We start from the raw sequence: 27,470 nt of genomic DNA, 5'->3' as shown, positions 1-27,470 counted from the left end.
TCACTTACCTGAGAGAGAAAGGCCAGCTATCACCTTCCACTCAGCAGGCCAGGTTAGCTCTGAGGAGCAGGACCTCACAAGCATTCTCCGGAGCCGTAGCCGCCTCCCTCTAAAGTCTTGGTAGACTACCACTACAGAGATGACTCTCACACTCCAGCTTTTAGCTTAGTTAGTGTTCAACAGTGCAGGCAGGATGGATTTGGAGCTTGTGTTCTGATTTAAGCTGAGTTTATCCTTTATTATTTGAAAGACTATAACAAGTTTGTTTTTTAATGTTTTCCGTCAGCACATTGTTATTTATTGTCCTTAATACCTTGAGGCTACTTGAAGACAGACTTAAATCTCAAAGTTGGTAAGTAAACAAATGTTTCCTCATAACATCTTCAGGCAAGTACCCAAAGGTCTCATTTTCAACATGATGTTTGGGTCCTCAAATTGTCCTTTAGGACTGTGCCTAACCACATCTTATAATCACTTTAAAAAAATACACTCTTAGACATAAAGTTGCTTAACAATTTATTTGTTCTTCTTAATCAGCATGTTCAGACAAAATAAAAACCAAAGGCAGAAACAAGTAGGATTAAATATGGCTTTATTTGGACTCTAAATATATGAAATCAATTGGTCATGTTGGGGATTCACGTGGCCGCTGTTTGGAGATGGCTACTTACTGTTCTCGAGGGTATAAACATGTCCAGAGGGGCACTTAGTGGGTTGGGTGGAGGAGCACAGGTAGCCTCTATGGTCCCATGGGAATGTCTAAGGCTTCTAGATTTTATTCCGGAATCTGCCAGATACTATAATATTTAATGTTGAGGTTGGTACCAAATGCCTTCTTTTAGAAAATAAAAAAGATTTATTTCATGTGTATGAGTGTTTTGCTTACCTGGATGTAAGTGCACAGTGTGCATACCGGGTGCCCATGGAGGCCAGAGGATGCCAGATGCCCTGGAATGGGAGTTAGATCCCATTGTAAGCCACCAGGTAGGTGCTGAGAATACTCAGGTCTCCTGTAAGAGCAACAAGTGCTCTCAGCCACTGAGGCAACTCCCCAGCCATTGGATTCCTCCATTTATCTGAGAGATCTGTATAATGACAAGGCAAGGAAGTTGGCACCCATTAACATCTAATCACCAAGTGGTCACCAAGTGACCCTGACCAACTTCCAGAGAAGTTAAGAAGAGTAGGCAAAAGCTGAATTCCTAACTCTCATCAGTTTCTGCCACAGAGGGTTTCTCAGGCAAGCATATAGTCTTGACCTTCTATGTAGCCCAAAACAAGTGTCCAAATAAATATTCTACCCTTTTTGGTTCATTCTACACTGAGACCATACACTTGTCTCTTGGTCATTTTAGGGAAAAAAAATATATTCCAACATCAGCATCTATCTCACGATTACTGTTAATCAGTTCAAATGGGAACTTACTTGTTTTTACATAGGCTTCTCTACAGTTTCCAGATAGCTCGACTAAGATGGCGTAGAGATGTTGGCTGTGAAATGCTCTTGTGTTTGCACCTTGCTGCCTTACCTGATGGTCCCCATGGAAATGCTGGCTTGGGATCTGCATGAAGCCACGTAGATTATCTAGCCAAACGAAGACCTATGAGAATATAAAGTTGTTATGAACATTTAAAAAATTACTCTCATATCCACGTTAGTCCAGTGGGGCTACCATAAAAAAAAAATCCTGTAAGTTGAATGAGTAACAGACATCGTGTCTCGCCATTTTGGAGGAAAGAAACCAGTAAGTTTAGTGTCTACTTTCTGGATCAAGAATAGAACCTTTGGGTCTGGAGAAATGGCTCAGTGGTTAAGAGCACTAACTATTCTTCCAGAGGTCCTGAGTTCAATGCCCAGCAACCACATGTTGGCTCACAACCATCTGTAATGAGATTCAATGCCTTCTTCTAGTGTTTCTGAAGAGAGCAATAGTGTACTCATATAAATAAAATAAATAAATCTTAAAAAAATGAATGGAACCTTCTCAGTGGATCTACATGTGCCCCAAGAGGTGAGTGGGTTTCTTTAAGGGGAATTCTTGAGAGCCCTGGACCTGGGAGCCAATCATCTTCCCCAAACTCTTATTTCCAGATATCATTTTAAGGAACAGATTCTGATGTATGAATCTGAGGGAGACAATATATTCAGGTCATTCCAATACCTCTTCAAAAAATATTTTAACATGTTTAGAAGGCTGTGATAGGGAAACTGTGAGTTAGTTTGAGGTTAACCTGGACTCCAGAAGCCATACCCCATCTCAAAAAATTAAAATTTTGTTTTCGTTTGTCTTCTTCTCAATCAACATACTTTTTGTAGTCTCAGTTCCTTTATCATCAGTAACCATTCTTCCTGTTTCTCTCATTAACCAATTTACAAAGGCTCTTTCATAGTTCAGCCAGTTTAGAGACATCCATGTATCCTCATCTACTTCCTCTGAGGCTTTCGCGTCCTCAAGTATGGTTTGCTTATTTCCTATATAAAGAGGGTAATGATGATAATAATGACCTTGTGAGCTGATGTTGATAGGTCTTGGTGTGCACTATGGGCTGTTTTTCTAGTGTTGGTGACTTTTTGCTGGCTAGTCTAGACTGTGCATTTATAATCAAGCTATACCTTTATGTGACTTACCTGGTTAAGAGTACAATCTTCATGAATGTATATGTTCATTTCCTTATGCATTCAGCCATTTGAAAATATTTACTGAGTGCATGTCATGGACAGTGTGTTAGGTACTGGAGACAGGACAAAGAATAATAGGTATAAGGTCTTCGACCCCCATGGAGGTTATTAGAAAAACATAATAATGCTCATATTAGCTATAATTGTTATGCTTGTATGAAAAACTTCTTTTCTTCTTAATCTTGGATAAATATTGAATTTTTTTTTCCTTTCAAGTGAGTCTGTTCTGTAAGATCAGTTTCTTTCCTTAAAAAAGTCATTATTAATTGCTCCTTCCATTCATTTAAACCATTTATTAATCCACTCAATATAAAACTACTCCTCTGTGTCTTTGCCAGTGTCTTTGCTAAGCTTTCAGGATGCTTAGCACAGAATGCTTGTCACAAACATGAAGTGACAAGATGCCCACCTGCAAGAATCACAGCTGAGCATGATGGTTGTGTGCTGTGCTTGTGACGAAACTTCTATGAGAAAATGTGTAACAGCAGCAACATAAAGAAAGAAGGATTTGTGTCGACTCAAAATGAGGATACAGTCCATCATAGTAGAGAAAGCATGGCGGCATGGGTGTGATGTCACCTGCATTCGCAGTCAGGAAGCAGAGGGAGAGGAATACCAGGGCACTGCTTGCTGTTCCCTTTTTATTCATTTGAAGACTCCAGCCCATGATATGGTACCAGTCACATTTAGGGTGAGTTTTGCTAACCCCCAAAGAAAGTTTTCTGGAAGACACACCCAGAGATTTGTCTTTTATGTAATCATAAGTTCAGGCAGCTTGACAATGAAGGTAAACATAACCAATCTGTCCTGTGTCACTGTGACACCTCCACATATCAATAGAAGTCCTAATAGTCTACCCCTGGCCAAGAAATCTCATTTTCATCTAGTAATGCAAAATGCATTTAGTCTGTCTCTAAAATTTTCCAGTTGAAATGCTGTCCAAAAGTCCAAAATTCAAAAACTTTTCTAAGACCTAAGGCAATTCCTTCACTGTGAGCTCTACAAAACAAAATCAAACATCATACCTCCACTACAGAATTGCACAGAGTAAATATTCCCATTCTGAAAGTGAAGGATAGGCACACGGCAAGAAAAGATTGGACCAAGGAAATATTAGAACTCCGCAGGCAAACATCAAACCTGAAACTCCATGTCTGGCATTTTAGACTTATTGACAAAATGACCTTGTACACCCTCTCTGCTGTATAAAGCACATGTGACCTCTTTTTCAGCTAGTTCCACTCTGTGCCTGAAGCTTTCTATGGTCTTGGCATCTCCAGCATCCTACGGTCTCCATGGCTACTTGGGCTTCACATTCACCTTCATGAGATGACCTTTACAACCTCCTTGCAAGGACTCTGATGCTACTACACCTTGGCCTCAGTGGCTTTCTGGAACCCTGGTGCAAACTTCCATAGCCCTGTAACTTTTATAGCTTTCATACTTTGCATGCTTGTAAAGCCTAAACCATATGGTCGACCCTGAAACTCCCATTGCCAACTTGAGATAGTCTGGCTACCCTTTATCATATGTGTAGTGACCTTTTTGTGACTTCAGCCTAACTTGAGTTCTTAGGACACAGGCAGAATGAATGTAGATTTTTTTTTTTAACCAGACTATAATGTGAAGCGTTTCCAGCCCAGTTCCCAATGATGCCCTTATGCCCTCTAAAACCTCATGAGCTGAGCATCTACTCTCTACACTTCTTTCAGCATTCTGGTCTTCTACATCCCTTCCAGAATGGGTCTTTAAGCTATGCCCATGGCAGTCTAGGGCTTCTCTAGTCCACAGCTGCAAACTCTTTCACATTCCCCACCCCCCACAAATTCCAAAGGCCTACCAACCACAAAGTTACTACAGCAGCAACCATATTTCTTAGTATAAATTTCCCTTATTATTAAGTTTTCTGGTTGTCGTGACTGGATTTCCTAAAGAGACTTAAGGAAGGAAGGGTTTATTCTGATTGACAGTTTAAAGGTGTGGTTGGTCCATCATGGCAGTGAAGGAACGTCAGGAAGGAACATGAAGTGGCTGGTCAGTTGCATATGCAGTCAGGAGTGTTTGCTGTCTCCTTTTAAATTCTGCTGCTCCTTGACACGAGCCGATGGGACAGTACTGCCCACATTTAAGGCAGGCCTCCCACTTTAGTTAAACCTTTCTGGAAACAGCATCACAGACATTGTCTCATGGGTAATTCTAAATTCAGTCAGGTTGATAGTGACCATTGATTACCATGCACATCCATAATGCCAGCACCTGGGAGGCAGAGGCAGGAGGATTGCAAGTCTGAAGCCAACATAGACTACATAGTAATTTCTAGAGCAGCCTGGGCTACCTAGAGAGCCTGCCTTAAGAAAGGATGGAAGAAAGGAAGGAAAAGAGGGAGGGATTCAGTCCATCTCGCTGAGCAGAGTGTCCTGCACATCATACAGAGATGTATGATAAATGCTACCGTGGTTGAAAGGTCCACAGTGTAGTGGGACTAGGAAAATGAGGGCCTCAACCTGTCCAGACAAGGAAATGTCACAGAGGAAGCAGCACGTGGGCTGATGTTTGAGAGGAATGAGCCTTTCCTCAGGAAGCGAGGCAGATCCTGCTTTCCTCCCTCCACAGCACCACACTGTAAAGGGAAGATGAAACGGTGCCTGGCCAATTTTTCAGTTCCCATGGGGAGGAGAGGAAGTCAGTGCTCACTTAAGGAACAAGTGTGAGCAGACGTGTGTGCATCTTGTGCTCGCTGGGGCTGGAAAGGGAACACGCCTTTGAGCCATTTCCCCCCAATCGTCATGAACTGGGAGTGAAGAACTCTGAGGCCAAGTTGTAACAGAGAACTAACCTGGAGGGATTGTTACACAAGGCAGACATCACCTTCTATTTTGTTAATCTAATGATGTATCACAGCGTGCTCGTTAGCAAGCTCTGCCTTTATTAGTACAAGACAGTCAAGCCAAGAGTGAGGGTACAGGTAAGCGCCTGAAAAGTGTCTGACACACGATGCATGCTCAGGATGGCACCAAGGGCATGGTGAGGAAGCAGACACAGTGTAGGGATGCCAGAGCATAATGCGGGCCATGGGTAGGAGTGAGGAACTGTGCCGGGATTAATAGCCATGTCCCCATCGCAAGCTCTAAATACCACCTTGGAGATTTATCTTTAATCAAATGCAAAGGAAGCCACCTAATATAGAAAGGAGGGCGGCGTGGGTTTTGAAATAGTAGAACCTGGGCAAAACACTCAAGAGCCTGCCTTGATTCTCATCGCATGAAAGGTACCAACCCAAAGATGAACAGTAACAGGACTTTAGAGCCAGCAAACCTCATCGACTGGCCGAATCTCGTTGAACAAATCAGGCCCACAAGTACCTTTGCCAAGATCACCCAGCTAAATGCCGGCAGGGCCAGAACGGAAGGAGAACTGCTTTGTCACCAGCCCCACACATCGCTCCTCCCCCTGTACCACAGTGCTTCAGAGCAGTGGAGAGCAGCTGCTGTGCCTGCGTTTAGGTTCCCTAATGAAGACATCAGGGATTTGGAAGCAGAGTCTTTTCCATGGAAGGCCATCTTTTCTGTAGCTCCTCATCTGGCTTGAACCACTATTTTGGAAAAGTGCCATCTTTCAACATCAGATTTCCCTGGGGGACAATCAGAGATGTGCTTAGTGGCCTGCGGGGTACCCTTGTACTTTCTGAGTTTTTCTTGAGAAGATGAGAAGAAAGTAGCAGTGGTTTGAGATCCTGTAAACACTGCCTGGTCCCTTGGCAGCTGGGTATCTTCTAGTTCACCCAAAAGGACCGAGTTCATCTGGCCAGCTGACAGTCTTTAGGGGTCAGTCAAACGTCTGTTTTGTTTGTCTGTTTAAAATGTCATGTAGCTAAACTTTAGTATCATTTGCTGCCTATTAATTCACTACCTCTGGTTTTTCTGTATGGTTAGATGAATCCATTATTCACATAAATTATTATCAGTCCATCTGCAGTAGGAAATACATTTGTTTTCCAACAGCAAGCGGGCGTTAAGGGACAGCTGTTTCTGATGAGAGCCTTGGATAAACACTGAGTGGTCTGATGCAGGCAGGACTGGTTAGCATTGAGCTGTTTTACAACCGGAGAGCCAGAGCACAAACTGAGAGGAAAGGAGGCAAGGTAACTGCTCACTGGCTCATGAACACGCGTGTGCTCTCTCACACCTAGTCCTAGTACTCGGGAGGTAGATGATTACGACGGTTTAGAGTCTAGCCTGAGCTACATAATGAGTTCCAGGTTGGCCTCGGCTACAGAGTAAGTTTCTGTCTCAAAGTGGGGGGAATGTCTCTGAGATGTCAGAGAAAATATATTTCTTAACATTAGGTGTTTTCCTATCTGTAGTTTTCATACCATTGTGGCTCTTGTTTTTTAGTTGCATTGGCTTCGCCTTCCTGGCATGCTGCTCAGTTGATAGCTTAGTTGGTTATTAATGAAGGTTTGGCATGATTAGGTTTCAAGGAACATAGAGCTGTTGCCTCGGTTCCTGAGAAGCGCACCAGGGGCCACAGACAAGCTAGCTCTTAGACACTAAGAAGTGCTTGGTCTAGCGAGTTAAGACAGATGTTCGCCATTCACTAACTATGAGAGCTTACACAAATATCTTAATTTCTCTGGGCCTTTGTTTCCTTATTTGTGACAGGAGGAAATAACACGTGTGGTTGTGGGGTGAGATGGATAATCGTGACAGGCAACCTGATTGGGTTGAAAGAGGCCAGGGGATGAGTAGAGCAAGCCACTGGGGGAGATTTGAGAATGGGTTTTACATCAGGAAGGCACTGACCAAATCTAAGGCTTTAACCCGTTATGGGCTTCAATCTTGAATTATTAGGTGGTGCAACCATGAGAGGTGGCCACTTGTTGGAAGAAGTCCTCACTCTGTGCTGTGGGTGTGCCTTGGGAGGCCTGCTTGGTCTTAGCCTCCTCCGGTGCTTTCTCACTGCTTCCTGACTGTTACAAGATGGCAAAGCTTTCTTCTCCTCCTTCTTCCTCTGTAATGCTTTGCCTCTTCCTGGCCCAGAAACAACGGGGACAGCCAAACACTGGCTAAGACCTCTGAAACTGTGAGCAAGTCACAGAACATGCCATTCTTCCCTTAGATGGCTCCTCAGGCATTGGGTCACCATGATGGGCATGCTAGCTCTAAGGTATTGAAGCCACAGACACGTGTGAAGTCCCTTCTTGGTGGGACAGAGTAGCTCCTGAGTTATTTCCTTTTTGATATACTGAGATCTCATTACTACCACTTTCTTTTTAAATTTAGAATATTTTTTCTTTTTTAATATTTATTTATTTTTATTTTATGTGCATTGATGTTTTGCTTCCATGTACTGTGTGAGGCTGTTGCATCCTGGAGTTGCAGATAGCTGTAGGCTGCTGTGTGGGTGCTAGGAATTGAACCCAGGTCCTCTGGAAGAGCAGTCAGTGCTCTTAACTGCTAAGCCACCTCTCCATCCCTAATAGTACTACTTTACTTGAGCTCCAAACAAAGAGTGAAAAGATGGAGACCAAAATATTACTTTCATCTTAGTTCAATTGTGATAAGAATGTGCCCAAGGCCAGGTATGTGATAAGTATATTCTTGTTTCTCACAATGTTTCTCAAAATTGATTTGGACTGGAAATCCAAATCAGGGTACTGGCATGATCAGGTTGTGGTGAGGGTCCTTCCAAGACCTTCCAGAACACTGGTGTTGTCCCGATACGTCTTTTCATGGAATGAAAAGAGTGAGGCTTTCTGCAGAGTCTTTTGTAAGGGCATTGATCCCACTCACGAGGGCTCCACTCTCACCGCTTAATCCCTTCCTGTGGACTCGTTCTCCATCTGTGCCGGTTTGGATGGGAAATGTCTTCTTAGGCTCATATATTTGAATCAAGTTGATGGTGCTGTTTGGAGAGGTTATGGAGCCTTTAGGAGGAGGAGGAGGAAGGTGGGCTTTGAGGGCGTATGGCCTCACCCCATTTACTGTTCCCTTCCCCTCCTTCCTCTGTCATCAGCCAGCTTTCTGCTCCTATGTCCACGCCATGCTTCCTGCCATGGCTCCCTCTGCAGCTCTCTGGAACCAAATACCCAAAGAAATTCTTCAAGTTGCTTTTGGTCGTGATATTGTATCGCAGCAATAGAAAAGTAACCGGTATCGCTTGGCTGGGGGAAGTAGGGATGGGTGAGGGTAGCATCAATGCTAAGGTTTGGGAAGAAAATGGTAGTCATCTCATACCCGTGTTGATTATTGATAAAGATAAAATGTGAGATTTAATAGGAATATCATGTTCCATGGCTAGGTAGTCAGGCTCAATCACAAGGAACATTTGAACAAGCCTGCCTCCTGCAAACTGAGATTGGAAGCTGGGTGAGGAAGCTTGCTTTAGAGGAGAAGAGGCTTACTGGGAACAACAGATAAAAGGAGAGGACAGTAGATGGAGTTCAGCCAAGCGTGGCCTCTGTGCACGTCACCCTTGAGTCAGTCTGATGTAGCTACTCAGCTACAGAGGAGGAGAAAAGAGGAAGCCGGGAGGAGCCAGGAGCGTCATACCACAGAGAAGAAAACTCCGGAAGCATTTCTCCCAATATTTCCCCTTCCCCTTTCTTTTCCGAGTATTCCCTTGTAGCCACTTTGCTCATGGAAGCCACAGTCGCCAGGGGAGCTTGAGGGTACAAAAGGTTAGGAGCAAGTTATGTGGGAGGGGGTGGCAAAGGTTATTTTGGGTCATTGGTTAAGAAAAGCATAGACAACTTGAATCCAAGAAAGAAGAACCCAAGTTCAGAGGCAGAGCTTAGATACCTGAGGGGAGGAAGAGCTCTCAGAGACTTATTCTAAATAGGGGTTTAATTCCTAGTCATGGAAGTGGGGAGACTGGACCACAGGTTTCGGATGGATTTGGATCTAACTTGTGAGCTCTGGAGCCTGCATCTCCTGGAGATAGATGCTCTCATCTGTGTCACTGGGTTACATGCACTCTGCTCCAGCTTCCCATCTTTAAAACATAAGCCTATTTTGTGATTATAAAGCTCACACACGCTCAACATGAAAAATTCAGAAATCCAGGGTATATAAAGAGGAAAACAAAAATAGCCTACGATGTCATCACAAGGAAAAGCTAATGCTCACATATATTTCTAGTCAGTCTTTCTCTTGTGCATATGATTACATAGATAAGGTGGTTCTGTCTATATAGTTTAATTTTGCATGCTGATTTCTTCACTTAAATGATAATATAATCATTTTTCCATGTTATTAAGAGTTCTCTATAATTAAGCATCATTTAAAATGACATTTCCCCCTGGTTTTAAGCACATCTGGATCAATTTCTACCAATTAATGAAAAATCCCTAGAGAGACCTTCTTTTGGGTTGGTGAATAGGGTGTTCCCAAAGGTGAGAGCTTTTCAGAGGCCCGTGCATGATAACCAGGGTGAAGGCCTTCCTCTCTCAAGGCTTTCTCATATAACTAACTACTGAGCCCAGGGAGGACCAGGGGATAACACCTACCACCCTTTCTGTGAAAAGCAAAGAAGTCTAAGCCTGTGCACAGCAGTTGAAGCCCCCGAGTTCACCTCCAGCCCTGGGGGAAGAATGATAACACCTTTCCTAACTACCACATCTCTATGTGACGCTTAAAAGAACCACTATGTTAGTCCAGAGGGCCGCCATGACAAAACTGCATAGGCTGAGATGTTCAAATCACAGAAACGCTTCCTGGTCCTCGAAGCCGCTAGCCCAACACCAATGTGTCAGCGAACTTGGTTTCTGCTTGAGCGTTTTCCTTAGGCCACATAGTTGCCTTCTCACTGAATCCCCACGTGGTCTCTCCTAATTTTTTGTTTGTTTGAGAGTGCTGGGACTCTAACCCAGGTCCCTGCACATGGAAGGAAAGCTCTCTACCATTGAGTTCAGCCCTGGCCCTGAATAGCCTCATGTTGACTAAGACCCCACCCTAAATTAAAGCCCCATTTTAACCTAACTATCTCTTAAAAGCCCATATCTCTAAATATTGTTTTTTGAGGTACTGGGGGTTAGGACCTCAACATGCATTAGCTTGGGGGGGGGTCACATAATTCAGCCCTTAAACACCATAGTTCTCTTACACAGCCATGATACACACTGGTAAACAAACACCCACCTCCCAGAAATCAGTGCCCGCGAGGCTGGAGTCGGGACTCTGCACTTGCCCAGCATCCAACAGACCATCAGCTGCACAGGCACCGATTTCCTGAAAGACAGATGCCTCGCTCAGTCCTCCTCAGGGAAATCCGAGGAATCACTCTGTGACTATGGCCCGGGAGGGCAAGGAAGAATCTGCAGAGGTCTAAGGAAGTCATCTAAGCTGTATTCTCTGGAGGGCCAGACTTCTGAAAGAATGCCTTCATTTGCATTTTTATGTATATTTTTCAGTATCTAGATGCTAGTGTTCGTGTTATATATGATAATTCATGACACTGTACTTTCATTTGCATCTCATAAGCACTTTTTTTCCCCTCCCTACCTGAAAGGGCATTTTAAAATTTAAAAGTGAAGCTTTTCCCCCACCAAGTTCTAAAACCGGTGAAGACATCTTCAGTAGGTTGTATCCCCTGTCTCAAAATATTCCAAGTTTCTTTTTCAGCGGAAGAGGGTACCCGTTACCATGCCACTGTTAGCCGATGAAATGCAGGTCATGGATGCGAGGTGCATCCCTGTGGGGCAGCTTCACGCCATCTTTCCTCTCCCTCACCTCCCTCTCCTCTTCCTTTCCTTTCCTTAGATAGCAGCTGCTCCCTCAGTGCAGGCCTCAGAGTGAAGACAAAGCGGAGCAGCACCACAGCAGACTGCTGATGGGTGAGAGAGAGGCGTGAATGACATGTCAGCTGCTGGTGTAAGCCACAGAGGTCCTCAGGGTCACTTGTTCCTGGAGCAGGGCCATAATTTCCCTGATGGCTTTGCCACGGTAACATACCATTTCTTTCACCAAAGTCAGCGAAAGGTAGATTTCTGGGACTCTCCCTGACTTTTAATGAGAGCCGCTACGGAAGTGCACGCCTCAGTGAGGATGCCGGCCAGTAGGTGGATGTCACTTGCCATCTGCATGACCTGCTTCCACACGCCTCTGTGCTGCTCACCTGCTACACAAGCCTGCTTCACTGACCTCATTGCCTGGCTTTTCTAATCCAACAAGGAGGGTCAAACAGCAAGTGGCTATTGTGTTTGTACTCAAAGGGCAGTCACTAAACTATTGAACAAATGGATAAAAAGTTATTACGTTATTATCAACAGATAAAAGATCTGCCCATTCTCTCTTTTACTTAAGAGGAGGCGTTGTTATTTCGTATTTTTCTCTCTCTTTGTCCTTCCTCCTTCTTCATTGTTTTCTTTATAACTAAGATAACCCCAATAATAATTACAGCTATTGGCCCAGGATATAGCTCAATGGTAGAGAATATTTTTAGGTACATTATACCATACATTCAATTTCCAGATCCCAAGCTTCCTAAAAGGAAGGAAGAAAAACTGTAACAACTGTAGCTATTATTTATCGACCTTTGTTCAAGGAGGAACCAAGATCCTCGGAGCCTTGAAGGCAAAGTCTGGCCACCCCTGAAGAAGGGATTCGATCATTTATTCCCAGTGAAAATCTCCTTTCAGGTGACTGTGATCGTCATGTGGACCATCTTAATTATAGGTTAATGGTAGTTGTGGGGATCATAACAAAATCACTATTCATGTTTATTATTGAATGTCCGTAATGAGCTGTGTCTTGCACGCAATGTTATTTATGGGCTAAGTGCAATTGTTATTATTATGATGATGATGATGATGATGATGATGACGATGACATTTTGTCCCTAGAAAATGAAGATTTAGAGAGATTCAGGGGAGCCTGGTGGTTAGCCACCTTCCATTCATGCAGCAAACAGTAAATACTATCGAATGCTTCCTGTAATTCAGGCAGTCTCGCTGACATAAGTGGCTGCTACAACTATTCAGGTAATGGCCCTGTTCTCACAGAGCTTATGTTCTAGTGAGAGAAGAAAAACAAGGGACAGGAAACTAATAGACAAGATGATTTCAGGAAGTGACTAATGCTCTAAGAAAAATAAAACAGGATGACTGGTAATTGTAGAAGTTACTTTTCTCTTGTTGTGAGGAAAAAAACAGTATGAACAAAGCGACTTACAAAAGAAACAATGTAATTGAGTTTTATGGTTTCAAGGGTGAGTCCAAGATGGCTCGGCAAAGGCATGCTGGTAGGTATAGCTGGCTGAGGGATCTCATCTTGCTGTAAGCAGGAGGCAGAGAACACACTGGGAGTAGTAGTAGTCTTTTGAAACATCAAAGCCTGACCCCGGTGACACACTTCCTTCAGCAAGGCTACATCTCCTAATCCTTCCCAAACAGCCACCAACTAAGAACCAAATGTTCACTGCCACAATAATAATAAACAGGGACAGGGACAATCACAGACAATGGAGGAGGGATGAGGGAGACATAAGTAATGTGAAGTCAACTAGGATGGTTTGAACAAAAATGTCCCTATAGACTCAGATGTTTGAATACTTGGTGCCCTAGGTTGGTAGCACTGCTTGGGTAGGTTTAGGAGGTGTGGCCTTTCTGGAAGAAGTGTGTCACTGAGGCAGGGGTGGGGTGGAATGCTGAGATTTCAAAGCCACAAGCCATTTCAAGTTTGTGCCCTCTGCTTTCTGTGTGTGGTTGGAGATAGGCCCTCTCAGCTGTTATTGCATCCATATTTGGCACCTGCTGCCACGACTCCGTGTCCTAGGATTCTTAGCCCCTTGGAACTGTAAGCCCAAGGAAACTCTTTCTTATAAATTGCCTTGTCCGTGGAGTCTTATCACAGCAATAGAAAAGTAGCTCACACAGTGAAGTGCAACTACTTAGTGAACCAACAAATGCCAAGGTCCGAAGGGGAAGGACCTTGATATTTTCACCACAGTAACTGAGCTAGAATGTAAAACTGGGTTATCTGGGGTTTACTTCCTTTGTCGTTATTGAGATATATGTTTTACATACTGTAAAGGCTGCCTATTTAAATATAAGCTCAGTGTTCTAAAAGTATTGTCACAGATGGGTATGTGCATCGCGACTACTCAATCCAAGAATATTCCCGGTGCCCCTGAAGCAGTCTTGGTTTCATCAGTGTCATCTCTCGCGGCTGGTCCCCTACCCTTGGGGAACCACTAATCCACTTTCTGCCTCTCTGCATTTGAATACGTTACGTGAATGGATCCTGAGGTGAGATCTTTTGTGGCCACTTTCTTTCATTTAGCATCTGTTCCCATGGTTTGCCCACTTGAAGCACTTATCCGTGTGTGCCTTTACATGGTTGTAACAGATTTTGCTTATCCATTCTTCAGTTTGTAAACATGGGTCGTTTTCACCTCTGTCCACTACACAGACACTGTTAGGAGCACTCATGTACAAGTATCTGTTTGGATTAGCATTTTCATGTCTCTTGGTATAGATGTTTGTAGGAAAGAACTGCCCAGTGGCTGTGTACCTCAGTACTCTGAGGAACGGCCATGGAGTATCCACACTCGTTCAGTTCTACATGGTCAGTAGCATTATATGACAACGATCTCTTTATATCCTCAACAACAGCAGGGATTACCATGGACATTTTTGTGGGTGTGAAGATTGTGTCGGGATTTTGACTTGTGCTTTCCTAGTTACTAATGGTGCTGAGCAATCCCATGCGTAAGGGCCACTTGTATCCATTTTTCTGATAAATGTTTGTTCAGATTTCCTGTTGATGTTTAAATTTTTTTATAATACAGTTTTGATAGGCTTATGGACTTTGGATATAAAGTTCTTGTCGGGTATCTGAAAAGACTTATCTTCCATTCTGTAATTACCCTTTTCTTTGTACTCTCCTCCTCCTTCTCCCACTCCTCTTCCTCTTCTTCCTCCTCTTCTTCTTTGAATTCCAAAGCAACATTAAAACAATTTAATTATTCTACTACTAGGCTAGTGGACTTCTTCTACACAGCAGTCTTATACACAGCATTACTATGTGTTAAAACAAGGAGAAGTTTTTGTGTTGTATTTTTTTTACTTACTTTATATCTCGATTGCATCTTCCCCTCCCTCCTCTCCTCCCAGTTCCATTTTCCCATCTCCCCTCCCCTCATCCTCCAGTCAGTCCTCCCTTTTTCCTCAGAAAAGGGGAGTCCTCTCATGGATATAAACCTGCCCTTTTATTTTCTTGATGGTGTCCTTTGAAACACAAACTTTATTATTATTATTATTATTATTATTATTATTATTATTATTATTATTATTAAGTATATATGTAGGGTGCATACATGGAGACCAGAGGACAACTTTTGGGAATCAGATTTCTTTGTCCACTCTGGGTTCTGAAGACTGAAGTGAAGTCAACTGAGCTGTCTCACTGGCCCATGAAACAGAAAAGCTTTTACATTTAAAACCCAACTGGTCAGGCTAGAGAGGTGGCTCAGTGGTTAAGAGCACTGACTGCTCTTCCAGAGGTCCTGAGTTCAGTTCCCAGCAACCACATGGTGGCTCACAACCATCTGTAATGGGATTCGATGCCCTCCTCTGGTGTGTCTGAAGACAGTGACAGTGTACTCACATACATAAAATAAATAAATAAATCTTTAAAAAAAAAAACAATTGGTCTTAATTTTGACACTTTTGTTTTGATGATATAGCTTAGCTTCCCTTGCACCTCTGTTCCCTCTAGGGAGATATTTATTTATCTGCGTGTGGATTGAGCACAGGCCTTCCCACATCCTAGACATGTGGTCTACCACTGAGCTATATCTCCATTCCAGAAGAATTTTGAGGTTTTTTTTTGCCAAGTATTATAGCATACACCATAATCTCAGCAGTCAGAAGGCAGAGGCAGGATGATCGCCGTAAGTTCAGAGCCAATCTGTTCTATATAACAGTTCCAAATCAGCTAGGCTACACAGTAAGACACTGTATTAAAAAAAATAGAAAGAAAAAAAAAGAAATGTAGTTTTAATTATTACATTTAGGTCAGTGATTCATTTTGACTTAGTATTTTATGAATTTTTAAATTAGAGTACAAAACAATGAGTTTCACTGTGCCATCTCCATATACATACACTGCATCCACATGGTATTTGAGGGAGGAGTACGGTGCTGAAGAGAGTCAACTTCACTCTTGCACATAGATACTCGGCTGGCCCAGCACCATTTTTTGAATAGGGTATTTTTAGCTGGGCCTATGCTGCAAGTCCTGTAATCCCAGCTAATTGGGAGGCTGAGGCTGGAGAAATGCAAGCTCAAGGCTACAGAACGAGTTCAAAGTCAGCACCGATAATTTAGTAAGGCCCCATGTCCAAATAAAATGTGAAAACCGAGGGACAAGGATGTAGCTCAGTGGTAGGGTGCTTACTCAGCACAAATGAGGTTCAAACCCCAGCACCAAAGCCAAACAACAACGAACATAGTTCTCTCCTATCAAGTTTCCTTTGGCGCCTTGTCTGGAGTTGACCGTAAAGTGTGGTTTATTCCTATACCATCAATTCTTTGCTGGTCTCCGTAGGAAGATTACTGTAGGTTTTGAAGCTGGGAAGTACTTGTCTTCCACCTTCGATCTTTTTCATGGTTTGTGTTGCCTCTTCTGGGCTGACTTCCATGTGACTTTTATAACCAGCCAGTCAAGCTCTGCAAAAGAAAAGAGGTTGAGATTTTGATAGGAGCTGCATTGGATGTCATTGTCAGCTTATAAAAACACAGTCAATATCACGCACTTATTTTTTACCTTAACACACTTCTGAACTTGATGTGTTATTAATTATGGTCCGTTACTGCTTCCTCCCTGAGGCACTGTGTTAGACACTAAAGAAAAAGCAAGGATGTTCTAAGATGCTTATGACATAGGTTAAACTTACGGGATAAGCGGGAGTCATGTTAGGAGCAAACAAGGAAGTGGGTAACGGCTAAATGCATGTTACAGAAAGTTGGAATTCTGAAAAGACTCTTCAGGGTTGGAGACGTCTGGAGGGGGAAGGGAAGAGTCAAAGGCTCACTCCGCGCCTGCGTGCCTTTCTTCCTGTCTGTCTCCCTTTTCTCCTCTCGTTTCCTCGCTCTACTTGCACCTGCCCAATTTCTTTGAAAACTGGTAGAACATAACCAGAGATGGCTGCTGTTTCTCAAACCTGGCTGGTCATCAGAATTTCTTGGAAAGCCCTTTAAAATCGAGATGCCAGTCTCCTGCTGCAGAGCTGCTGTGTCATGCTCCCAGGTGCTGGGTCACAGAAGGACAACTGCATTAGCATTTTGATCTCATTTTCTGCCCGAGTTGGGAATTTCTGGGGTATGGTTATAATTATATCCACATGTGGCTCGGCATAGATCCTCACCCCACTGTACCTCTGATTCTTTTCAGGATACTCTCACGTCCAGAAGGTCACAAGGGCACCTGGAGGGCATCGTGAGTGAACCTGTATGGCTTCTCCACTATTGAAAGCACACATTTCTAACAGGGTTCGTTGGTGTATGTGTTTATGGAGATGGCCACTATATAAAACAGATGCTTATTGTTCATAAGTAAGAAGTTTATGGACTGTATAAGAACCTTTTGCTATTCTGGCCATGTTTCTCTGAGTCACTTGTAGGATATATATCCATTATCTAGGATTTATGAGGGGTTTTTGTTTTTGTTTTTGGACAGAAATCTGCCTGCTTCTGCTTCCCAAATGCTATGTTGGAAGGTCTGTGCCCCAACTCCTGACCTTTTAAATTTTTTAAAAATTGATTTACTTATGAATCTTGAGTGCTCTATTTGAATATACCTGAATGCCAGAAGAGGGCATCAGATCCCATTATAGATGGTTGTGGGCCACCGTGTGGTTGCTGGGAGTTGAACCCAGGTCTTCTGGAAGAGCAGCCAGAGCTCTTAAGTGCTGAGCCATCTCTTCAGCTCTTAATGTTTTTTAAATAAACTGAGTATCTGGTTTCCAAAGTCTTTTGCATCTCAGCTTTCCCAGAAGTAACTGATCTTTTAAAGATACCTTTAACTACACAGGATATTAGTTTGAAGTGTTAAGCATGTATATAAGCAGTATACATATTTTTCTACAGCCTTTTTCTCACCATGATGCCTTTGAGATTTATGCATGTGACACTAATAGAACTGATCTATTCTTAAGAACATGTTAATGTTATACCATGGAGTACCAAAATAATGCTATCCTGCTGTATGACTGTTTTCCACTCTAGGCTCCCAGAAGTAGAAATTCATTATGTCAATAGTTTTGGTGGTGGTGGTGGTTATTTTTGTTTGTTTGTTTTTTGTTTTTTTTAGATTTCAGTTCTCCGTGCCACCCACATCCTTGAATGTGTCTCCTGAGACACACATGGGAGTCTGTCTGGGGTATAGATTAGGATGGAAATTGCCCCAAATTGATATGTGCCTTTGACTTTACCAGGTTGCTTTAGAGGCTATTCTGCACAGTAGTAGCTTAATCATCTTTTTTACCCTCTCTCATCAATGATTTATGAGAGTGTCTCTTGCTCCACACTGAGAACCAATGCCACCAAGTCTGTAAAGTCATCATCAGGCTGGAGAGATTGCTCAGTGGGCAAAGGACCTTGCTGGCGAGCTTGACAACCTGAGTTCCATGTCCCAGACCCACACAGTGAGAGAAGACTTCCTCATGTTGTCCTCTAATCGCCACACTTGTGCTAAGGCCCACATCCGCTACATAAATACATGTAATTATTAGGAAATAAACATCTACCTGGGGCTCTCATAGATTCTAATAGCATAGCTTAAGAGGAAAATTGGAAACAGGTTTCAGATGTTTGATGGGCAGAGATCCTCTATCCCCCACATATGTGTATGTACAACAGCCTAACACATTGACACGTGAGTGTTAGTTAACTGTATGTCACTGTGACTACATGCCTGACAGTGTCAGTTTAAGGGAGGGGAGATTTACGCTGGTTCATGGTTTCAGGCACTATAGCCCATTATGGAAGGGAGACCGTGGCATTGCTGTTGGTTGGGCTTTGGCAGATTATTCACATTCTGGCTGGCCAGGAAGCAGAGAGCTTAATAGGAAAGGGGGCTGGATTTTAACCTTCAAAACTTCACCCTCAAAGACTCGCCTCTGCCAGTTACAGCTCCTGCCACACAGTTTGACAATCTTCCAAAACAGCGCCACCAGCTGGCACCAAGTGTTAGCACATGAACCATGAGAGAGTTCATACTGAACTGCCTACAGACACATCTATGTTGGCTGTGCTTAGATCATCAAGAAAGGTCTGCAAAACCTTGCAGATACATATTTTTGTTTGGTTGGGTTTTTGTTTGTTTTGTTGTTGGTTTTTTGTTTGTTTATTTTGTTTTTGAGACAAGGTGATATAGAAATTGCAATCCTCCTGCCTCAGCCATTCAAGAGCTAGAATTATGGACCCACCCAGCACTGGAGATGCATTTGAAACACAGCAGGATGTGATTTGCCAGTCCGTAGGGTGGAACTTAGAGCCCTACCTTTGTCAGTTACACTGACAGGAAGTGGTTGGTCCCTTTCTCGATGCTTAGGACAGGGTACCCTTTAGAGCCGCCTGGCAGCCTGCTGGGCGGTGTCACTGTGTGGCTTTTTCAAAGCCCAGAGGAATCTGAGACGCAAGTGAGAGGAACGATGCATGAAAACAAAAGGCAGTGGAAAGAGTGACCAGCCAGCAGGCTCCAGCAGGCTAGAACGCTCTGTCCTTGTTATTGCTGCTTCATGAAAATGCCGCGGGCCTTCTGGCAGGGTCTACAAGGTAGAGGCTTCCTGGGAAAACAAAGACCAAGGATGCGGACCTGGAGGTTGGGGTTCTAGTTTCCCACTTCCCTATGGATGCTCCACAGAGAGGTCAGAGACCCCTGCGCCCCCTGTGTCTGCTGACCTTTCTTCTGTCCTGGCTGCTTTCCCAAGAGGTTTTTCCCTCCCACTCACAAGCAGTGAGCTCTGGTCTCAGAGGCCTCGCAGGAATCGACTGGGAGAGAGGCTGGGTGGTGCCTGCTCTCAGTAGAGGGATCTAAAGGTCAGCAGAGGAGAAGCAGCCGGGCCCTCCATCCTGGCCTAGGCGCGTTTGTCACAAAGCAGTGACTCTGCTTGAGATGTCCTCATTCCCCCTGCTTCCTTCTGAGCTCGGAAGGACTGGCTACTGCCACACTAAGGCAGCCTCTCTTCAATCTTCAAGAAACCAGGGAAGGGAAGAGCCCGAGTTTCTCCTCCTCGGAAGAATTCTGGATTCACCAGAAGTCACCTTCACATTCCCTCTTCAGAGTCTCCTTTCTTTGATCTATAAAATACCAGATTGCAAAGAAGGGACTTAGTCCACATTCTCTTTTTGTCTTAAAAAGTGGCTGTGAGGACAGCGGTAAAAATAGACCTTTGCGGATACAATAGGACCGAGTAGGGTGTGGTTTGCTGGCAGCTGCACAAGCCCTTGTTTCTTTTGGTCTTGGAATGCTCCAGACTTTGCCTCTGCCTGGAAATCCTACAACACTAGCTTCAAAGTGGCTCCTTGGGAGTGAGACTCCTGTCTCTAGAGTCAGCCATTCCCTTCTTTCTGATCCCCTAGCATGTCCCTCTTACAAAAGGCATACATCGGAGCTGTGGAGAGGGGGTCTCAGGAAGACCCCCTCTCTCTCCTTTCTCTAGACCCTCTCTCTCTTGCTCTCTCTATCCCTCTCCCTCTCCCTCCTTTTCAGTACTACATGGTGGAAAGGGATTGAGGAAGACCCCCGACATCCTTCTGCATACATACGTGCACAAATGTACACACACACATGCACACAAGCATATATAACATCATATTTTGTTATAATTGCTTATTTGGGATTGTGCCTTATTGCTTTTCCTCAGCATCTATAGACTGTATTTTAGCATCATAGTTCCTTAATAGGTGTTTATCATATGAGTCAAGGTTTCTTGGCACTTGTATTTCTGTCTCAAGTGTTTATTTTGTCTGTTTGACTGTGTGCTTGCTGATTTTTTTTTCAGTGCTGTGGACAGGTAGAATACTCAGGGATTCAAACACACTAGACAAGTAGTCTACCATTGCATACCCCCTCTAGCCTGCCTCTGTTTCTCAATTAGCCCTGGCCTCTTCTTTCTTAGGGTGAAGTGCTGGCCGTTTCAGTTCAATGTAGAATACAGGGTTTGCTAAAATGAAATGTAGTTTCTTTTCTAAGGAATTGTTCTTGTAGGAATGTGTTTCAGATAGATCACTTCTGCTACAGGTACAGGGTCTATTTTCGGGAAACATTGCCACCATTACCTCCGAGAGGCAAGTTAGTGGTTGTTATTTTCCATTTACAGATGGGCAATTGGAAGTTTTCTTTTTCATTTACCAATTACTCTGCTTAAAGAAGTATGTGAGGAGCGTTGAGAGTTCCCAAGGTGCGAGAGAGACGGCGGGCTCTGAAGAACGTTATCCTCCTCTCTGAAAGAAAAGACATTTGCACATGAAGGCAGCTGTGATTTGGGAGTCCATGATGTGAGGTGTGTGAAGGGTCCCAGCAGAACTTCCAAATGGAATATAAAAGGTAGGTCAAAGAGTATCCAGCCAGCAGGAGTGTGGTCATCACTGTGCCGTTTGAGATGAATAGATTCTGTGCTGTTTGGTGTCCATTTGGCCTCTGTTGGTTTCTTATGACTGCTGTAACAAATTAGCACAAACTGGCTGACTTAAAACAACAGAATTTTATTTTCTTCCAGTCTAAAATGAAGGTTTGGGCAGGGTCAAAGTCTCTTGAGGCTTGGAGGGGGCGGGGATAATCGGTCTCCTGTTTCTTCCAGTTAGTGATAGCCTCAGGCTTTCTTTGGTTCCTGGCCACTCCAGTCCAATCTGTTTCTGTGGTCACATGGACTCCTCCAATGTTGTAAACCCCCCCCCCTGCTACTCCCTGTAGGAATGTGTATGACTGAACTAAGGACCCACCCAGATTGTGGGCTAAGCCTCCCCTCTCATGACCCTCAACTGAAATCACGACTTTTGCCATGGAATGCAGTACCATTGGGTTCTGGAATCAGGCTGTGCACATTTACTGGGGGACAGGGAAGACTATACTCTTCTCTGCCCTGGGCTGTAGTTGATAATCTTTTACCCCCATGCTATGTCACCTGGCTTCCTTTGTCCTCTGGCTAACCCTTGGGCTTTCGAATGGGAGACATTAGCAAGTCTCAGAGAGGAGGAGGAAGAGACAGTGAGGTCCCCGTCTTTAGCAGGGTGCTCTCATGATCACTAGCAGTGATAGCCATGTTCCGCCATAGTTCCTGTTCTTTCTGGGCTTCTGTTCCCTTTTCTCTTCATCCCTGGCTTCTACTAACATGATTCTTCTGCTAGTGCCTAGCACCCTAACTACCCATAACTCTGCCTATGCCCTGTAGATATGTCCTAACCACCTGATTTTCAAAGCCTCAGTTGATTATGACTTCAGGTTCCTGCCATGATCTGGGCTGATAAAAATCTCAAGAGGCAATGCCATTGTTTCAACAGAGCTAAACTCAGGGGACCACAAGCTATGCTGAAGCAGCATGAAGTGCTCTTTCTATATCCTGCTGGTGTCTTGCTTCATGACTCTTGCCTCTGCCGGCCTTGCTCTGTGGTGCTTCTTATTTTATTTTATATTTTATTTCATTCTTCCACCCATGCCATCTGCTGCCGCCCTGGTGTCTGCCACCGTTGACTGTAGCTGTCATCTTACATGTGCCATTTTTTTTTTTTTTTTTTTGGTTTTGGTTTTTCGAGACAGGGTTTCTCTGTGTAGCTCTGGCTGTCCTGGGACTCACTCTGTAGACCAGGCTGGCCTCGAACTCAGAAATCTGCCTGCCTCTGCCTCCCAAGTGCTGGGATTAAAGGCGTGCACCACCATGCCGGGCCTACCATGTGCCATTTAGTTCAGTGCTGACACCCTCTAGTTTTATTTTACACCCTGACCCTCAAAGGGGCCCAGCTGGGTCAACAGTTATTGTCCCAGCTTCATCAAAGAGCAGATTTAGAAGGATGAGAAGTTACTAAAGGTTTTTAAACATGGGAGCAAGATAAAATCCATCTTAGGACTACTTACTTGATGGCAGGAGTCAGTGTGGAAACACAGAGAAAAGTTTAAAAAAACAATTATAATAGTCCGAGTGAGAATGTGGGGGTCCAAACCTGGCAAAAGGAAGGTTCCTGTGAGACACTCAGGAAATGAGGCATGCAGGAGCAAGCCAGTTATGAGTTCCCGGCTCTGAATTCCTTTTAGCACCAGGGTCTCATTCAATAGTTTTACTTTGTTTTCAAACAAACTTCATATTTTAAGGGAAATATGCAAATATCGCTAGGTGTGCTGATAATGACAGCATGATCTTTAAGATTTATTTTTATCTTGGTGTGTATGTATATATGTATGACATCATTATCCGCTATTATCTCTTGGAACACACTCAAGCGAATCCAAGAAGCAGTGGTCCTATGAAGAGAAATTGAACTTGAATATTTTATTTAGTTTATGTTTTCTAGAAAAACAGAACCCAAACCGAGACATTAAGCCAATGTTTTATTTAGGAGATGAGATCCTGGGGCAGCGGCGAGTTGAAAGGAAAAGGGAAGCAGAAGAAGACAAGGTGTTCTGCCAGAGATTCCCTGCGTAATCCACAGAGAGACAGACGGTATGCCTGCACAAGGGGCTTTGCACAATAGTACCTTGCACAATAGTACAGGATGAAGCCACGCCTCAGATAAGGTCTTGGGAGGAGGAATGACAAGGAATTCACCTTCTCGGGGCCTTCCCCTTTCCTGTTTCCCAGTGGTCCACGTTCACTCCATTAGAAATCACTTTTCTCACATGCTGGGTCATGTCACCTGTTCCCACTGTTAGCTTCCTCACCAGCTACAACCAACTCGCTGTAGCACAGCCTTTAAGCTTGGTTGAAGAGTACAGAGAAGCTAGAAAGTTGCATCGATACCTGTTGGGCCTCGTTGCTCCGTGGTAGAGGGGCAGGCGCAGGGGTGGGGTGGGGGAGCAGCTCTGGGTTGTAGGACTCTCTGGGCTACAAACAGAGGGAGTCACAGGCAGTCATGGTGAGACAGGATAGGCAACTGAATATTCGGGAGACACTAGGAATAGACTCGGGGAGAGACGGATGGGATAGAAAATGCGGTTGTATCTCCACAAGCACTTGGAGCCTCAGAACTGGAACCACCCAGGCAAAACAGTCTTTTGAAAGCTGCAGGAGCAATAACAATTTATATTCAATATCTGATGAATCCTAGACAGCATTGACTAATGAGATAGGAACATGGGTTCTGGAGCCAGGCAGACTTAATGCTTGTAAGTCACCCCATGTGTGCAGTGGGCAGTTTCCTCATCTTCTCTAAGCCTCAGTTCCCCTGCCCTTTCTATGTGGATGATCAAAATAGTTCATGATGTAGAGTTTACATGATGCTCAGTATACAGTAGATGCTAAATAAACCCCAGCTTCCTTGTCCCTTTATCTTATTCTGAGATGACTGTATAACATCACCGATATTCCTTCTCCAGACAAACTCTCCTGTACTGCTCCTAAGTATCTATTGAATAGTATGAGGTCTTCTAGCTTGAGTCTTTCTATTATTTTCAAGACAAGAACCTCCCTCCGGGCCCTGTGATTATGGAGTGCCACTAAAGTGGGTGGCTTCCTTCAGGGGACACATTAGGCCCTAAGAAAGCAGCATGTTAACCCATCCCCATTGGTAAATCGTAGGTAGGACATACATGAAACAGCCTGTGTGCTCTTTTAACCTTTACCCCTTCAAAGACGAAAGGTTCTTGGATACTTTAAGAAGGTACAGATAGGGGACTGGAGAGATGGCTCAGTGGTTAAGAGCATTGGCTGCTGTTCCAGAGGACCCAAATTCAGTTCCCAGTACCTATATGGCAGCTCACAACTGTCTGGAACTCCAGTTCCAGAGGATCTGGTACCCTCATGTATGCCAAACAACAAATGTACATAAAAATAAATAAATAATGTGCAGATGAATAGAGTTGAGGTGGAACCACATAAGAAAAAAAGCCATTTTAAGATTTTTTAAAGATTAATTTTTGAGAAGTTTAAAATATTTATTTTAAATATAAAATATTAATATATTTATAGAAACTCTGGATCTGGAAAATACAATTATAAAGATTATTTTTTAATGTATGTAAGTGCATGCCTGTATAGGTATGTATGCCACATGTGTGCAGGTGTCCACAGAGGCCAGAGAGGGGGCCTGGAGCTCTGGAGTTGTGAAACACTGTATATGGGTGGGGGGAACCCAAGCTGGGTCTTCTGCAAGAGCGGCATGTGTTCTTATGCACTGAGCTACCTTTCTAGCCCTAAGACTTTGAAAAGTGATAGAGTGTGTATACTAGTTATTAAATATCATCCAATTTTTTCTTTCAGTATCACCCCCTCCCCCATCTTATAGACAGGGTCGTACTATGTAGCCCTCCCTGGCTGACCTGGAACTCACTATGTAGACCAGGCTAACACTGAACTCACAGTGATCCACTTGCTTCTAACCCCACAAGTGCTTAGATTAAAGATATGCATTACCACACATGCCCAATACAGCCTTTTAAATGACTGCCAGTCATAATTTAAAATTACAATGACCTATATATTCCCTACTTTAAAATTTTTTGGTTATTAACACTATTTTTGAGTATAATTGACAAAATGCTTTTTTAACCTATCTCTCCTAAATAGAATGAAAAAATATTTATTTTAGTTTCTGATATACCCCAGGTGCCTAGAACATTTCATTGACACAAAGCAATTCTTAATACCAGAATCCTATAATTCCAGGTAAGATTTGGGTTAAAGATTGAATGAATTAGGAGCTGGTGAGTGGTTAAGAGCATGTGCTTGCATGGGACCTCAGTTCAGTGCCTAGCAGAAATGGCAGGCAATTCACACTTGCCTCTAACTTTGACTCCAGAAGACCTGATGCTCTCTGGCTCCCATGGGCACCTGTACACACATCATGCACAGACACACACACACACACACACACACACATACAGAATAAAACTAATTAAAAATAGTGAATGCTGTCTTCTGTCCCCTCTTCTGGTCTCTATGGACACACATAATACAACTAATTAGAAATAATAAATATATTGAAATGGAAATGCATGTGTAACGAGGACTCATGAGATTGCATGGGTTAGTGGTATAGCTGCCATCCTCACTGTGCAAGCAGACACTGTGATAGTCTCTTAAGGGTGACACTCATCTATGCTCTCTTACAATGCATTCCTTTGTTATCTGGGGAAGGGATGGTCATGCTGTTTAGGAGTAGACAAAGTCAGAGTCTGCTCGGAGATTAATTTCCAAAGAGCTTTTTGACGGGTATGTGATATGCTGAAGATCTTCTCCCAGGTGTTCTCAGAAGCCGAATGCTCATAATCACCCTTCTACAATATTGCTTAAGAAATCGATCAGCAAACTCTTTGCTCCCAAATATCTCTAAAGTGAAACTTCAATCAAAGCATAGGTCAATTATCTGAATTAGTGATTTTGATGGACCCTTATTTAATTGCTTGTGGGCTCTGTGGCACCATGAGTTATCACTACCTGTCATGACAGGAGTTATAGCCTATCGTCAGGACAGATAAAGAACGAATAACATCTACTGTAGGACAGGTAGGCAGCTATGCTCAACATATGAGGCCAGTTGCTCATCTTCAGCATGGGACGGATAAGTAAATGACTACTGAAGCCCCAGGTCCTGATTCAAGTAGGTGCCAGAGATCTAGGATTCAAGCCATCCATTCCCAGAGGCTATGGTGTTTCTAGTATCTCATTTTAAGACTCCACTTCCTCCTGCGTAATATGTAGCAACACTATTTATGTACAGAGTTGCTGTGACAATTAAGTATATGTAAAGCAGAGTTCTCAGCAGATGACAGCATTCACCATGGCTGTAGTGTAGGAATGATAATGAGTCTTTTCCCCTGGGGAACAATCATGAAACCTCTCCAGAGAGGGAAAAAACCCTTACTTGGTGAATGACAGAACTGGGTTCTGCAGAGGTAGGCGAGCTGAAATAATCATGTTTAAAATTCCGACTTTTAAAAAAGTTGAAACCCTTACTTATGAGTTGACCTCATAGACTTCCATTTTCAGGCCTGGGAAATTTGATCATGAAAATGTTTGTCCTGGCTGTATAAAATATAGGGCTTGGAGGGTGGGGGTCTGGAGAGTTGGCTCAGTGGTTAAGAGCACTGGCTGCTCTTACAGAGGACCTGGGTTCAATTCCTAGCACCCACACGACAGCTCACAACTGTCTGTAACTCCAGTTCCATGGGATCTGACACCCTCAAACAGACCTACAGGTAGGCAAAATATCAAATGTAATAATTGACAATGAATAAATTAAAAACCACATAGGGCTTGAGACACAGCTCATAGTAGTCAGTGTCCTTGCCTAGCATGGACCTGAGTTCAGTCTCCAGCCCCCAAAAGAAAAATGATTGCACATAACATGATTATTTAAGTGATTTTTTTAAAAAAATGAGGGGAGAGAAGAGAACCAGAGTTGGGACAGCAAAACAAACCTTAACAGAAAAATGACAGCTAATAAATTCTGAAGATATAATGAAGCTTGACAAAAGATTCCTGGGCTGGAGAGATAGTTCACTTGGTAAAATGCTTGTCATGTAAGCCTGAATTTGACCCTCAAGAACTCATCTGAAAAGGCTGGTGTGGAGGCACAGACCTGCAATCCCAGTGCGGGGAAGGCTGAATCACTGAGCTCTAGGTTCAGTGAGCAGTC

At 43.5% G+C, this 27,470-nt stretch overlaps 1 protein-coding gene and 1 long non-coding RNA gene across 15 annotated transcripts in view; one reads left to right on the top strand and one right to left on the bottom strand.

Moving 5' to 3' along the window:
* LOC110296538 (uncharacterized) overlaps positions 1 to 25,409 on the top strand; it is a 159,193-nt gene extending 133,784 nt beyond the window's left edge. For 5 of the 14 annotated variants that reach the window (XR_015047670.1, XR_015047659.1, XR_015047666.1 and 2 more), the window contains 2 exons: positions 287 to 17,171; positions 21,005 to 21,092. The gene's annotated coding sequence lies outside the window, so the exon portion shown is untranslated. Of the gene's footprint in view, positions 1 to 286; positions 17,172 to 21,004; positions 21,232 to 23,234 lie in introns of those variants that run through there. The other 9 variants (XR_015047664.1, XR_015047662.1, XR_015047669.1 and 6 more) reach the window with 8 other exon arrangements.
* LOC110296537 (uncharacterized) overlaps positions 15,703 to 27,470 on the bottom strand; it is a 33,395-nt gene continuing 21,627 nt past the window's right edge. Inside the window, exon 3 of the long non-coding RNA XR_002378185.3 lies at positions 15,703 to 16,349. This is a non-coding gene — a long non-coding RNA (uncharacterized LOC110296537). The remainder of the gene's footprint in view (positions 16,350 to 27,470) is intronic.

This window comes from Mus caroli, unplaced genomic scaffold (assembly GCF_978045245.1).
Source record: "Mus caroli unplaced genomic scaffold, Mus_caroli_1 scaffold_7, whole genome shotgun sequence".
In the NCBI taxonomy this organism is placed as follows: Eukaryota; Metazoa; Chordata; class Mammalia; order Rodentia; family Muridae; genus Mus; species Mus caroli.
The sequence above is the reverse complement of the archived record's forward strand: the minus strand, read 5'-3'. Positions and strand labels throughout refer to the sequence as shown.